Here is a 15,804-nt window from a genome sequence, read left to right on the forward strand (position 1 = left end):
TTCTTTGGTTTTTTTGTTCTTGCTTCTTCAATTGCATTCTTACATTTCAATTTATCCTCATCTGAGGACTTCTTACATGAGACAACATTTCCCTTGATATTGGCAATATGTTGTTTGAGCATATAAATTCCACCACTAGTAAAATTTTTAACACAACTTACATTTCAACTTATCCAAATTTGTAGGATCCACCATTTCTACAAATTTCTATCCAACATCATTTGAATTACGTTTCAAAGGGGTAGCAATCGATGACATTGAATTAGACGCTTGAGAAAATATAGTACCTAACATTTTACTACAAGTCAAGCATTTAAAAAATCATTAATAAAGAACATACAAGCAATAATTATCAAGCATTCAAAAAAATCCATAGATGACCATTCTCAATTCAAGGAAAGCAATAACATACAAAATTTAAATAAAAACATACAATTGAATTTTATTAAGTATTAACCAAAATAAAGAACATACAAGCTATTTATCATTTATCAAACATACAATTTTACTAACCTGGCAGAAGAAAAAGTTATATATGATTGCAGCTGGAAATGAAGGAACAAGGGCTGCTTTCACTTGGCAGCCTCGACAATAGCAAGCTCCTTGATGAAGACCGAAGGAGGAAGAGGCTAGGGTAGCAAGCTCGTTGCTGCTAGTTGATTTTTCAAAAGAAGGGGAGGGAGAAGAGGCAGTAACTAGGGTTGGTTGGAGAAGAAAATGGGATAAAGAAGAAGGGGAGGGAGAAGACGATGAGGTTTAGGGTTTATGGTGGTTAAAAATCCCGATTAAAAGTTTAAAATAGAACCCTATAATTTATAAATTTATGTTTTATGCTTTTTTTCTTCCCCTTGAATAAATCAGTTGATCGATTAATAATGTTGAATCGATCAGCTGATCGATCAAGGGAAAGAAGTTTGCCACGAAAAACTAGTCGAATTGATCAGCTAATCGATTTGACCAGTTTTTCGTGACAAAAAAAAATCAGGCTTCACCGAGGAAGTGCCGCCCAATGACATCCTAGGCAGCCGATTAATGCCTCACCACCTATCGTCACCGCCTTGGCAAAAAGTGGGGCGGTGGGCTGCCGCCGACCGCCTAGGTGACCCTAGGTGGGGATTTTTTTTAACACAGGGTATATCGAGATGTTTTAGAACGTATAAATTTCCTTCTTAGATTTTTAATGTCTTTGATGTATGTATTAGTACAATTTTACCACTAACATTTCACTTTTAATTCATTGTATACCGCATTTGATGATGATGAGGAGATTTTTATTGATGACTTTATTCCATGTTTATTTGATTTTGATTCATCAATCTAGAATTCTACTCTTTTTGGTTTAGTGAGGATGATGTAATGAGTTTTTAGCTCGTTATCCTTTTGAGAGTTTTTTTTTTTTTATTGGTGGCAAAAGACGAATACACGGAGGAGGTAAATCATGGACGACTATTAGCCTTTGGAATAGTGACTAGCACATAAAGGAGCTATTTTTTTCTATGATTTATACTGATGTATATATAAATTTTATAAATATTTTTATTGAAAAATATAATAGTTAATTAAATATATTTTTTTCTTTTAATATTATTATAAAAAATAATAAAAAAACAAGGATACAATTTTCTTTCTAAGTCTTCTCACCTCTTACGTTTGGTCAATAGGTTAAGTATTATTTTTTTTATTAGATATAAGAGGTAAAATGGTATAAAATATTTGCAGTTAAAAGGTTATTTTAACGTGTTGTTTAATGTTTGTTTATTTAATTGACATTAGAAGAAGATAAATAAGTTCACCAACACGAAGCTGGTCGACGAACGTAATCTCATCCCCAATTCGCTTTTAACCGCCTACCTTTTTGTTATTTTCACGTCTTTTTTGTCCTCCGAATGTCTCTTTTTACCGTCCTGAGTCCTGAAGCCGTCCGTTGCCATCGAAACAGAGAGATCGAAGAAAAAGAACAGAGGATCGAGCTGGAAGTTACGGCGAATTCCTCGTTGCGCATGTTCGAAACCCTAACTCAAAGTTCCCTACTTCTGGATCGCCTCCAAAGCGGAGGGATGATTGTTAGGCTGCCTGTGGAGTGATCGAGGAAGCTGATTCGTGGACCATGCCCTCTTCGTCCACCGCCGTCAATCACCAGACGCCTGGCCTCAAGACCTGCTTCAAGACCCCGGAGGGAAGGTACAAACTACAGTACGAAAAGACCCACCCAGTTAAGGCCGTCTCCCAGGTGCGTCGGCTTGGTTTCGTCTTATTCTTGTTTTGTAGTCTATGCAAATCAGAATTACTGATAGTACTTTCAATCTACAGTTGATTATTGCATATCTCAAGGAGAAGCCAACGAATCAGGCATGGTGTGAGGTCGGCGGCGGCTAGGTTGCTTGGTGCAGGAAACGGAAGCCGGCGCTCAGCTTTTTCAGTGGTGATGGGGTGAATCCGGCGCCGTCAGTGAGCAGTAAGATTGGAGGATCTGTGGGAACCTCCATTGGATCAAGTAGCACACGGCCGGTGGTTAATTATGATGGAAAAGACACATATCTTATATTCTTGTCACAGGATTATGTTTTCATCTTGTTTACAAGATTGAATTCATTTATTTCACCAAACTTGTGGTGTAAGATTTGAGTGTATCTGGTGACTTAACCTGATCAAGGTCAGACATTTCAGCAACTCGAATCCAGTTTGCCATGCCTTTGATTCAGAGGTGGAGGACGGGCATGATTTGATTATTGCTTTGCACTCTGGAGATGGTCAGTTTACTTGTTTCCTGTCAAATCTGGAGTCACTTGCTATATTTGTGATTATTGATAAGGCAGCTAATGTACCTATGTTTGTTTTTCAGTATATTCTGTGTCATTGAGGCAACAACTACAGGATCCAGGAAGGAAGCTAATTGCAGCTCAGCGTTATCACAAATATGGCACCAGTAGCAATAGGCATGTAATTGCTTGTTTCAGTATATTCACACATATTGCTCTATATAGTTCTAACTTCTAATTATCATTTAACTGCCTGCAATGGCTTTCAATACTTCCAAGATTCTCCATGACAATGTTTTGCAAGACATCTCATCTTCATCTCTATGATAAACCGTAAACAGTTGTTGCGAAATGACTTATACCCTGCATTTGAATAAAATAGGCTTTTATGGAAGTTGGGATATTTTTAGTCAATGTCTTTTGGAAATAGATGTTGGAGGGGGCTTCTCTGGTATTTAGATGGACTGGGAGGATTATTCACCATTATGGTTGCATAACTATTCTTAGTAACTATGTAGTAGTCTTCATAAGTTTTCTCTGACAAATAAAGACAGAAAGGGAAGGTTAAGCCAAACTTTTATTTAGGAGAACTTTGATTTGTAAGCTAAGCTTACTTTAAGATGATAAACTTTCAGTCTTGCAAGTTGATTGTGTAAACCTCGATTAGTATTATATGTGCTTTTAGATTTGATTTTAGTTATGCACAAGTGGTTTTCCAGTTGTTCTTTAACTCTGAAAATGGATGTACTGATGCTTCTATCCTGGTTCAATAGATAATAAATTGGGTGAGATCTATGTATAAGGGACAAATGGATAACTAGATTCTTAAGCAGGTTAAGTTTGGGAAGTTAAAGTTTTTTTAAAAGAGTTTCTTCTGCAATGATTGGGGTGTCAAAAATGAGCTCGACCCTAGTCGATCCGAAAAAAATTAGGTTCGGGTTCGGGTTGAAAATTCTCGGGCCGGGTTCGAGTTGACCTGAATTTAGTGTTTAGTGGATTTTTTGGGGTTAAATCAAATTTTATTTTGAAAATTAAGATGTTTTTATGTATATTAGTGATAATGGAGAATTGAGATAAAAATAAAGAATTATAGGGAAAATATCAAAAAAAAAAAAAGTCGTTTTGAATTGGATTTTTTGGGTTATTCGGGTTGGTCAGATTTGGATTTAGCAATTTCGGGTTGAAATCGGGTTTGGGTTCAGGTTGAGATTTAAAAAAAAAAAAATCAACCCGGACCTAATCCGATCCACCCGAATTGACACCCTTTTGCTAATTTGAGGTAAGACTTTCCTAACTCCATCTGTGAATGCCAACAATTTGGAGTAAATCTTAACATACATTTTCATGGAAATTAGAATTATCTTTGCCTCAAATTGGGCTTGTGTTGATGATTTTGAAAATAAAGGGCGCTTTTTGATTGATTTTTTTTTGCCATTAAATATTATGCACCCTTTGTAGATAAGATTATGATGTAATAATCAATGATTACATAACTAATATGGGGTTTAACCTATTTGTACCTATGTTGGATAGTGACACATTGACACTTAGTACCTCTATTGATGACAAGTAAGAGTTTCTAATAAGGGTGTCAATTCGGATGGGTCGGGTTTTGGTCGGATTGAATTTTTTTTTTTTAAATCTCAACCTGAACCCAATCCGAACCCGATTTCCATCCAAAACCCCTAAACCTGAACTTGAACTCGACCAACCCGAACCTGACCCGAATAACCTAAAAAACCTGATTCAAAATGTTTTTTTGTTTTTTTGTTTTTTTTCAATAATTCTTTACTTTTATCTCAATACTTCATCATTATCATACTAACATTGATATTAATATACATACAAAACATCTTAATTTTAAAAATAAAAATTGATTTAACAAAACAAAACCCACTAAACCCTAAATTCGGGTCAATTAGATCCGAACCCGACCCGAAATTTTTCAACCCGAATTCCTCCAACCCAAACCCCACCCAAATCCGAAAATTCTCAACCTAAACCTGATTTTTTTCAGGTCAGGTTAAGTTAATTTTTAACACCCCTAGTTTCTGGGTGTAGCCATTACACACACTTAAAATCTACACACATAATGTAGTAGTAACACTTGCCATACACTTAACTCTATACACATTTTGGATACTCATTTGTATGTTGGATATAAGTGAGTTCGAGTAACATGGTCTGAGACAATGTGCTTAGTGTTATTTCAAATGCAATGCAAAACATCAATTGATCTTCTTGCAGAGCAATCCCATTGCCAGATGGCGAATTTGTTTTAAGTTCAATCAATAATCTATCTTTTTCATCTGATGGGATATGTTTAGATACTGTTAGTAGAGATGGTATGCATTTAATTATCTTTTTCTAATTCTATTAGAGTGTTTATTCTAAATTTGATTTTTTTTTTCTGTTTCAAGACTAAAAAAGACCAAAAAAGACTTGGTTAGCAACAATAAAACAAGATAAAATTTATTTAAATATAGATGATGATATAATAGGAGATAGAGCTCAATGGCGTAAAAGGATTCATACAGCCGACCTCACCTAGTGGGAAAATGTTTGGTTGTTGTTGTTGTTGTTGTTCAAGACTAAACTCAAGCAGCTTAACTTTGCAGGTTATTTAAGAATTTTTGATTTTGCAAAAAAGCAACTAAAATTTGGTGGGAAGAGCTATGATGGTGCTTTATTGTGCTGTGCTTGGAGGTATCTACAATGTGCCCATGCAAATGATTTTCAGCATAATTCACTCATTTCATGGGATATGTTTGTCTGTGCTGCTCATACTCAGTAAATGTCGAATATTGGACTCGGATACAAGTACCCGATGTGGGTATGAATCCAAATGTCCAATATGGTTATTTCTAAAATACAATGTGGGTATGAAATCTGAATTTCCACTTGGAGTGTTAATGTCGTGTGTCAGATATCGGGCACAGGTATAAGAGAGGGTACATAAAGAGTTTGAGTACCAGAGATCAAAAGTACAAACTATCCAAATTTCTTTGTCTTCTTCTTCCATTAAAACCTAGTGGGATAAGGCTTGGTTGTTGTTGTGTTCTTCTCCCATTAAAACATGTGATTTTAACATTTTCACTAAAACAAACTGCTCATGTAGCTTAATAATATATAAACCTCAGACTTCTAACTGTCTATTTCTCCTATACCTTTACTACCTCATCCCTGTCTTACTAAGAAAATACTTCCATTTTCATCTCTCTTTTTCCTTACTGCATAATGGTCTTCATAAGGTGTATTCTTTTTTTCTATGTCGAAATTTTGTTTTATCATGATGAAACTTTGAGATTGACTACTATATACTACTTTAGTTCTGATGGCAAATATTTTGACTGGTGGAGAAGATGATCTGGTGCAAGTGTGGAGCATTGGAGATAGGAAGATAGTGGCGTGGGGTGAGGGCCATAATTCATGGGTAATGTGATTAAAATTAGATGCCCTATTCTTATCTGCATTATTTACTCATTTCAAGTATACTTATAATAGATGATGATCACCAGGTTATTGGAGTTGCTTTTGATTCATATTGGTCAGCACCAAATTCAGAAGTAACTGGTGAAAAATTGTGTATCATTTTCGTTCGGTTGGTCAGGTATGGATTTAAATTGTATTAACAGTTAAACAAGCTAATACCAAGCTGTATAATTGCTTCACGTGATTGAGTTATTTGAATGTTTGTTTGGTGGTTTTGGATGGCATCTTTCTTCTCTTTGGATTCATGATCTTTTTGATACACAACCTTGCAGGACGCACAACTAGTTTTGTGGGACTTGGCCATCGACTAAATTGTCTTGCCGCTGCATGGTCCTCCGGGTGGATCACGTACATTTGCCAGCGGAAGTGATTCTGCTCACTGGGACAGTGTTATTCCTTTAGGCTCGCTTCGACCTTCTCCAAGCATGCAAGATATGCCTAAAATTTCGAATTGCCCACAGGGTGCATGTTGATATATCCCCTTTCGAGCGTGATATTCACTAATGAATCCATTGTAGCACTTTCAAGGGAGGGGTATATTAAGATGTGGATAAAGCCAGGTCACAGCGACAACAGCCAATCAAATTCTTCCGATGCAGTTATTCCTATCACTAACCTGAAGGATAGACCTGTTGCATCTTCCATTAAGACTAGCAGTTCCAGTTACAATCAACCTACGCCAGTCATTTCTTCATAGTGATCTTGTCTGGCTTCGATTGCCTTTCCTTGTGATCGCAAAACTGATTTTGTCCGTGAATTACAGTATTGTGCAAATTTACAGATGGTGAATAGGTTGCCCGTTTATGATCTCAGTGATGCCATTTGAAGAGTGGAGATGCTCAAAGTAGCATTGCTTCTTTATGGTGTAAGTACTATTGTCAGCACAAATGAATTTTTGTTTTGTGTGTGATTATAAAAATAAATATAAGAGATCAATTCTGATAACCTGTTTGATATTATCATTTGCAGCACCAACCCAAGATTTGGTAAACCACAATTCTGTTCCTCAACAAACATGGGCATCTGAAGTTGCTACCACCTCAGGTATAACCTGACCATTTTGAATCATACATACACAACGACTCACATTTGGTAAACAATCTTACTTTTCCCAACCAAATCTGGAGTGGCGGCTGGTCCCTTATCTAAAATTGCAACCAAACCTAGTAATGTCATTAGGAGTATCAAAGGGTGGGTGAAGTTCCGGATTGCATGGTCCTGAGAGACTCCTAGGTGAGGGTTATCACTTTTAGGAGTATTTTGACAAGTTTAAATTGCATAATGTAAAATTAAAGAACAAAAAACAAATTCTCCCTTTCGTATGTGACGAGTGACAACTGTTCCAATCCCCCTTTTTGTCCATTAATTAAAGATTTATGAGAGGCCCCCTCCATTGCTACCAAATCACCCAACAAGCCCCCACTTATTAAACATCACATGGTACATGGTGGCTACCATCTACTCATCTAATAAACCCAACCCTTGCTTCTCCTTGTTATATTTAAAGTGAGTTGTAGTTCTTCAAAGTTCTCCACCACTATATTTTCAGCGATAAGTATCTCCATCTAATGAGTTGTCTCACAAGGGATTCGACTTTCGCAATGCGGGTTTTCATTCTTCTTATTCTTTTGTTAGTCATGTTCTCTTGTAGTTGCCATAGCGTGGAAGGATTCAAGGAAGAGTCCATTGGAATTGGGAGAAGGATGATAGTTCCTTATTTTGAGAGGCAGTTGAGGGCCAATATTCCGCCATCGGGGCCTTCCAAGCAACATAACTCCGGCGGCCATAGGAAGAGTTGGCCATGATTTTGAAGAGAAAGTTGTTGGTTTACGTACATGAGAGTTTTGGTTTTAAATAGGTTTGCCTCTATCGAATTTGTTATAGTTAATATGTATATTCATTTTGCATGTTAGATAATTATTGTTAATGTGGATTTGGTGTAGTAGAGAAGAGTTTGCAAGTATAATTTTGTATTAAATTATATATAGTGGAAGCTTTCAAAATCTTGGTAGCAGCTTATTATTCGAATTAGGAGTGCATCTAGTGCACATCATGTAGATCTCGTTAATCATGTATTTGTTGGCAGAAAATAAATAAGAGAATTAGAGATTAAATTCTAATAGAGATTAATATTGTGAATGTTGATTTTTAATTATATATAAATTGTGTTCCAGATTTGTTATTTAAAACCTAAATTATATATATATAAAACAATATGGTGTGCACCGTACTACTCATGAGCACATACTAAATTCATGTTTTATCCAAATACAATTGAGAAGCGATAAATTAGAAAATAAAATTAAAATTGGAATTTATAAAATTAATTAAAATTTAAACCTTGGGTCTCTTTTTAATCAAATAAATAAGTATCTAGAATTAATATCTCGAGAACATAAAATAGTTCTGTCTATTTAGTTAGATGGTGAAAGACTTGTTATAAGATGATAAAAGATTAATTTTCAACGAATATAAATATTTGGGGAAAAAAATCTCTCTTATTTTTTTAGTAAATTTAACGGTGAATTATTTACTTTTCTTCCCATATTCCAAAAACATACCATCAAGAAACTAACTAAAATAGAAATATACGGCGTGAAAAAAAAATAGATTATTCAACTATTCAAGTGGTAAAAAGAAGATTCTTTCGTCCTAATACCTCTATCAACCACTCTCTAGGTTAACACGGATGAGATAAATCATAGGTGACTATTAACTATTAGTGCAGATGGTTAAGACATGCTTAAACGCACCAAATTTCGACCATAAAATCTCATATGTCAATACTTATGCTTCACTGCCATGAGAAAACGAGATTCAAGTATTCAAACACAAGTATTGAGCTGTTAGTTTCCTTGACAACGAAAAATTGTTCTACAAATGAAGAATTAACTCGATCTACAAAGTGAACGGTTCTATTTCCTGCTAAGTGTGCTGCAAGTGCAAATGACAAAAACTAATGGATTCAATAATGTACTGTAGATAAATTTACACGCTTCAAGCGAACTGTTTTGACCATATGATTAACCTGCACTAATATCACCATAAATTAATCTTTTTGACTAATTTATGCCATATGATTAACCTGGTTTGACAGTATCATTTTTTTTATTTTTACAGTAGAGTTGTCGCCTGGCTACTAGTCAAGATTTGACCCCAAATTTCATTATGACAACACTCCATATATTTATATGGTGGCAAAAGGTGAATACGCTCGTCCCAGCGCCTCCACCAATCCGTCTCAGAGTCAACATGGAGGAGGTAAATCACGAGCGACTACTAACTTTTGGAATAGTGATTAACACCTCATGTATTCATGGTGGCAAAAAGGCGAATACGTTCACCCTAGCGCTCCCGCCAACCCGTCCCAAGGTCAACACGGAGGAGGTAAATCACGGACAGCTACTAACCTTTGGAATAGTGACTAACACACAAAGGAGACATTTATCTTGACTTTGTCAAGATTTGAACCCCAGACCTTATGATGATAACACCTTATGTACTCATCACTAAACTCATTAAACAGATAAAACCACATGTATTCATTGTGCAAAAAGGCAGGTCCCGCCGCCCAGCGGCCCCCTAGGCCTGGCCCCACAGGGATCCTAGGAGGAGGTAAATCAGCGGTGAATGCTGGCCCGGGTAAAGCATAGTGTCTCCGGACTTTAACACAGCCGGCCCAGATTATTCATCCAGTGCGCGTCCATGGACCTTCGACCCTATGACTCATTGTGTAAGGATGTCACACCTTAACCGATTGATCCAGCCCGCGGGGGCAACACTGCATGTATTTATGATTCAATATCAAGTAATTCTTGATTTATTTTGATTGCTAATATTTTTTTTTTACATTTATTTTAGTGGTTGGCGGACTTCTGAACCGCATATATATTTCAACACTAAGTTGTCGATCCATGTTGTAATGAGCTGATCTGTGACAGAACAATTCGATTACTCAAAATTGGACAGGCTGCTCTATCCTGGTTGGACAGAACTGGCTAGGAAATTTTCCAATCAAAATAAATTATGGGTAAAAAAAAACTTACAATTAAATTTAATCATTTCATAAATTAATATTTTAAAAGAAATTATTATAAAATTCTTAATGTTTAATTTCACAATGCAATTGATATAAAAAAAATTTATATCTTTAATTAAATAAACGCATATATCATAATTATGCCAGATCCATAATTCAATTTTATGAAAAAACCGAGTCTATCATAAGCTGGCTGGCCATCCTAACAGAATGGCACACCATGCTGGCTGGACAGAGCGAATCTCTAATTTAGCCGAACCTGAGTAAAAAATTTTGGTCTATTTTTTTATGGATCAAGGAATATTTCATAATATAATTGTGACCGGATTATGTTCACGATTACTATAATTAGTTACGATCTTTTTTTTATTCATCTTTTCATCCAGGTTATAGTTTGGATCGGGATAGATGGTTGAAGGTCACTAGCAATAGGTCGGTGGCTGAGCTGTGGAGTGTCAAGAGGGGGACGACCTTCGGCCGCCCACTCTGATCCAAAACTATAACCTGTGTGAGAAGGTGAACACATGGGAGAGATGATCGTAATCAATTGTGATCGAATTATGATCATAATCCGACCGCAATTACATTGTAAGTCATCCTCTAGTCCAAAAAAGTGGAGTAAGGATTCGGTCTCGTCCAAACTAAGATGAGTTACGGGTTAGACAGATCAGTCCATTAAAAATAAAAATATATAGAAAAATCCATATAATTCATTAAATTTAATCGCTTCATATATACATCAACTTTTTATCAAACCATATAGATAAAGTTTTGAAATTACAAAATCACGTAGGATAGTTTCAAATGACCAAGTCACGTATACATTTCTTATTTTACCCCTAATCAGTCGTCTGTATTAAAAATCAGTCGAATCGATTTTCATTTAAAAATCAATCCACTGATTTTTTTACCAGTCGAATCGATTTTTCGCTATGCCAATTTTTTAAAATTTTGAGCAAATCAATCGACTGATTTGCATTTGTATCTACAGTGTTACTATATCAAAGTTAGTTTTGGACAAAATCGGATAATGAACCAAACATCTTCAAATTGACATGAAATTATTTGCTATATGTTTATCTAATCTCTTAATTATATTTATGTAGTAAATTGATTACACTAATACAGTAATAATTGCACCAATAAATGACGAGCATGCAATAAACAGTAATAGAGTAAGGTTAGGAATTTGTGTATCTCCGGTCGAAGCGTCGGGCATGCCGACTGTCTTTAGAGAATTGATTGCCGCCCACGGTGCAGAGGTTCTCTGGCAAAATCCTCCCAAGATCCGACAACCGCTCGCGCCGTTCGTAGGTGCACTCTAAGACAAACGCCGTACTCGGACTCAACCTCAGATCGCAGAACCAAGCCTCAGAACTTGGAAAGAAGAAGAAGAAGAAGAAGAAGAAAGCAGAGGAATGCTTTGTTTTTTCGGAGTGAATTGAGAAGGAGCAGAGGAAGTGTATTTATACACTTCGAAGCAGTGTACGCACCAAAGCGTACGTCGCTTTGCTTTCTCACGCGCGGGTGCGTCGCTTTCTCGCAGACAGAATCGCGATGCTTCGCTTCCTCACGCGGACAGAACCGCGCTGCTTTGCTTTCCTCACGCGGACAGAACCAAACCGGACCAGAGGCAAAAACGAACCAGGTGAACTAAACCGGACTGGCAAAAACAAACCGGGCCGCCCGTAAGCGCGAGGCCCACGAGCTGGGGATTTGCACCCCCCCTGCGCGCGATAATCGCGCCCGGTTTATGGATTTCCGGCTCGAACCCCCTGAAACCACCTGATTTGGGCTTGGCCCGCGCATGCGTGTAGGTTCTCCTTAACTTGACTAAGCTAGCATGGAAGACTTCCATATATAAAGCCTTCTAAGCTTCTTAGCTTATCAATGTGGGACTAAAAACAATGGGAATATTTTGAATTAAAATTGAACAATCCCCCACTAATTCAAATTATTTTGATCGAAAAATAAAGATGTGTTCTGAGGCTTGGTTGCAATGAGCTTTCAGTGAAAATACCTTCCGATTTGAATTTTTACCTAAGTATACCAATCTTATTCACATAGGTTTGAATAGAACTGAGTCTTGATCTTAAACCTTTTATATGTGAAGATCAATTGGTAACAACTCATCACTGGCGACGGTTGAATCCTTCTGGGTTGGTGTATTACGACCATGCCATCGAATCTTGTTTCATAAGTGCTAAGGAGAGTTGCCTAGACCCCCCCACACTGCGGCCCCACAGTTACACTTACATAGGTGAGTTCTCCAAGGATGTACTGCAAGCATCCTGTCATTAAGACCTTGAACTCATTAAGAGCTCCTAAGCTCATCCTTACTAGCAGTCAAGCATCTATCCAGGGAAGAGACTATGAGATTATATCTCAATCAATTTGATGCTTACGATTCATCCTTATAACTTGTTTATACCACATTGAACCTACTTCTTGGGATCTCCAATCAGATAGGTTGGGTTGCTGCTATAGATGAATCCAGGACAGACCTCAGCCCCATTCCCTTACTGGATCTCTTGATTTTCTCAGAATCAAGCCCTTTAGTGAGTGGATCAGCAATATTGTCCTTTGAACTTACAAAGTCCAATGACACCACTCCAAGAGACACTAACTCACGAATAGACTTTAATCGTATTCGTACATGTTTCTTCTGTTTCTGGTTATACTTGGAGCTTCTAATCTGAGCTATTGTTGTTTGATTATCACAGTGTACTGAAATAGAAGGTATTGGCTTCATCATCAAGGGAATTTCAGAAAGAAGACCCTTCAGCCAATCAGCTTCAGTTACTGTGGTATCCAAAGCACACAATTCTGCCTCAGATGTAGAACGGGTTATAATCGTCTGTTTAACAGACCTCCAAGCAACTGCATCACCTCCAAGTGTAAATACATAACCAGTAACGCCTTTACACTCAGCAGTGTCTGCTATCCAACTAGCATCACTATATCCCTCCAGGACTGCAGGGAATCTCCCATACCACAAGCCCAAGGATATAGTGCCTTTTAGATATCTGAGTACTCTGTCTAATGCATCCCAATGCGTTCTGTCCGGACAGCTGGTAAACCTGCTCAATTTCGATATAGCAAAAGAAATATCAGGTCTAGAACAATTTGCCAAATACATTAGACTACCTATTATTTGTGAGTATCTTAATTGAGATACTGCCACACCACTCTTATTCTTGTGGAGAGTTTTTGAAGGATCATACGGTGTGACTACAGATTTAACTTGGCTATAGCCATATTTCTCTAATACTCTCTCAATGTAGAGTGACTGAGAAATTGCTATTCCATCAGTTGATCGAGTCAACTTCAGCCCTAAAATCATGTCAGCACAACCCATATCCTTCATATCAAATTTACCACTTAAGAGTGCTTTAGTCTCATTAATAATAGAAAGGTTATATCCAAACAGTAGAATATCATCTACATATAAACATAAGATAATATAATTATCACCTTTCATTTTAGAGTACTTACATTTATCAGAGAGTCATTCATTTCAAAGCCAAACGATAGCATAGCTCTATCAAATTTTTTGTGCCACTGCTTTGGGGCTTGCTTCAAACCATAAAGAGATTTAACTAACCTACAGACTTTATTCTCATTTCCAGAAACTACATGTCCCTCAGGCTGATCCATATATATCTCTTCATCAAGATCTCCATTAAGGAATGTCGTTTTGACATCCATTTGATGAACCTCAAGATGATATATGAATGCCAATGCTATCAACACTCAGATTGTAGTAATTCTAGTAACAGGAGAATAAGTGTCAAAATAGTCAATCCCATCTTTCTGTTTAAATCCCTTAGCAACTAGGCGGGTTTTGAATTTATCAACTGACCCATCAGGTTTTAGTTTTCTTTTAAACACTCATTTACATCCTATAGTGTTACACCCAGGAGGTAAATTTACCAACTCCCAAGTGGCATTAGAGATAATAGAGTCCATTTCACTTTTAATTGCCTCTTTCCAGTGCTTAGCTTCAGGAGAAGTCATAGCATCTCTATATGTCACAGGGTCACCTTCTATATTATAGGTGATAAAGTCCTGGCATAAATCCGTAGACACATGTTGTCTCTTGTTCCTTCTCAATTCTGTACACTCTCTAGATTCATCTAGTCTAGAGTGACTTGAGGAGGGTGTATCTTCTACGGATAATGGGGTCTCTACGGAAGCAGGTATATATCTCTAGTTGGGTTACCAGATATAGATTGAGGTGCTCTCGTCTTCATAGGAAATATTGTTGGGATCTTAGATGACTAGAGGGGGGGGGGTGAATAGCCTCTTTAAAAACTTAAGCAGAGAGTTCTACACAGAAACTAGTTAGCGCAGCGGAATAAGCAAACTAAAACAAAACGAAAAACAACACACAAACACTGATACACAGATTTACGAGGTTCGGGGATAACTTGCCCCTACTCCTCGGCGTGTCCGTAAGGTGGACGACTCCTTGATCTTCGGTAGATCGCACCCCGGAAGAATTCCGGCTAAAGATCCTCCTTCTAGGTGGAGTAACCTTCCCACAAAGTCTCAAGAAATATCTAAGTTAAGGCACGAGACTTACAGAAACTCGGTGGCAAAGAAGAATAGAAATGCTTACAACCACGCGAGAATCAGTAGCAGAAAACAGAGATCGCAGTTCACCCGAGAGCTCAAGAACTTCGCACAACCGCACAGACTTTTCTTTCAAGCTTTTCTTTTTCTGTTCTTGTTCCCCTCTCGCTGTTTTTACTGCTTCTCAAAACCTGATCTCTGCTGTCACAAATCTGGTCCAAACTGCGCAAATCTTCGCTGCAAATCTGGTCCAAACTGCGCAAATCAGCGCTGCAGCCAATCTCTCTTCTGAGCTCGAACCAATCCCCGGAGTCAAGCAGATCGCAGCCAGATCACAGCAGATCCGTTGATGCCTGAAATGCACCATCCGCTGAAACCAACAGAAAGACCATTTGTCGCATTCCTCGTACGAACTTAATTTGAAATTAGGCTTGGAATGATACCTGTTAACCTGCAAACTTAAAAGCTAACAGCACAGAGGATTACATCACATAAATGAATGAGATATATCAAAAGCAGTGAAGGAATCGTTGATACAACGAACAAATCAGAGTGTGTGGATCGGTCACCGGACCGATCACAGTCTTGGACCGATCGGGCAAAAGCCTGATCGGTCGAGACCATTCGATCGGTCGTAGTGACCGATCGATTGAGTGTGGATCGGTCCACGCACCGATCCACCTCTTTTTTCTTTGCGATCTTCTCCTGATCGGTCTCCCTGACCGATCAGATTGCACTCAGTGTGCTACTGAGTGTTCTCTGATCGGTCTGCAGACCGATTAGATTTCACTCAGTGTGCTACTGAGTGTCATCTGATCGGTCATCAGACCGATCCGTGGAACTTAGTTTCACTGGATCGGTCTGCCGACCGATCCACTGATGAAAGTCCACTTAAGTCTCTCTGACTTAATCCGGAGAACGAGCTACCGAGCCCTCTCC

The 15,804-nt window shown here is 37.7% G+C and overlaps 1 pseudogene; it reads left to right on the top strand.

The window, feature by feature from the left end:
• Window positions 1-1,809: 1,809 nt before the first annotated feature.
• Window positions 1,810-8,229, top strand: LOC122048150 (annotated as a pseudogene).
• Window positions 8,230-15,804: the final 7,575 nt, after the last annotated feature.

The sequence above is a fragment of the Zingiber officinale genome, chromosome 2B (assembly GCF_018446385.1).
Source record: "Zingiber officinale cultivar Zhangliang chromosome 2B, Zo_v1.1, whole genome shotgun sequence".
Lineage (NCBI taxonomy): Eukaryota > Viridiplantae > Streptophyta > Magnoliopsida > Zingiberales > Zingiberaceae > Zingiber > Zingiber officinale.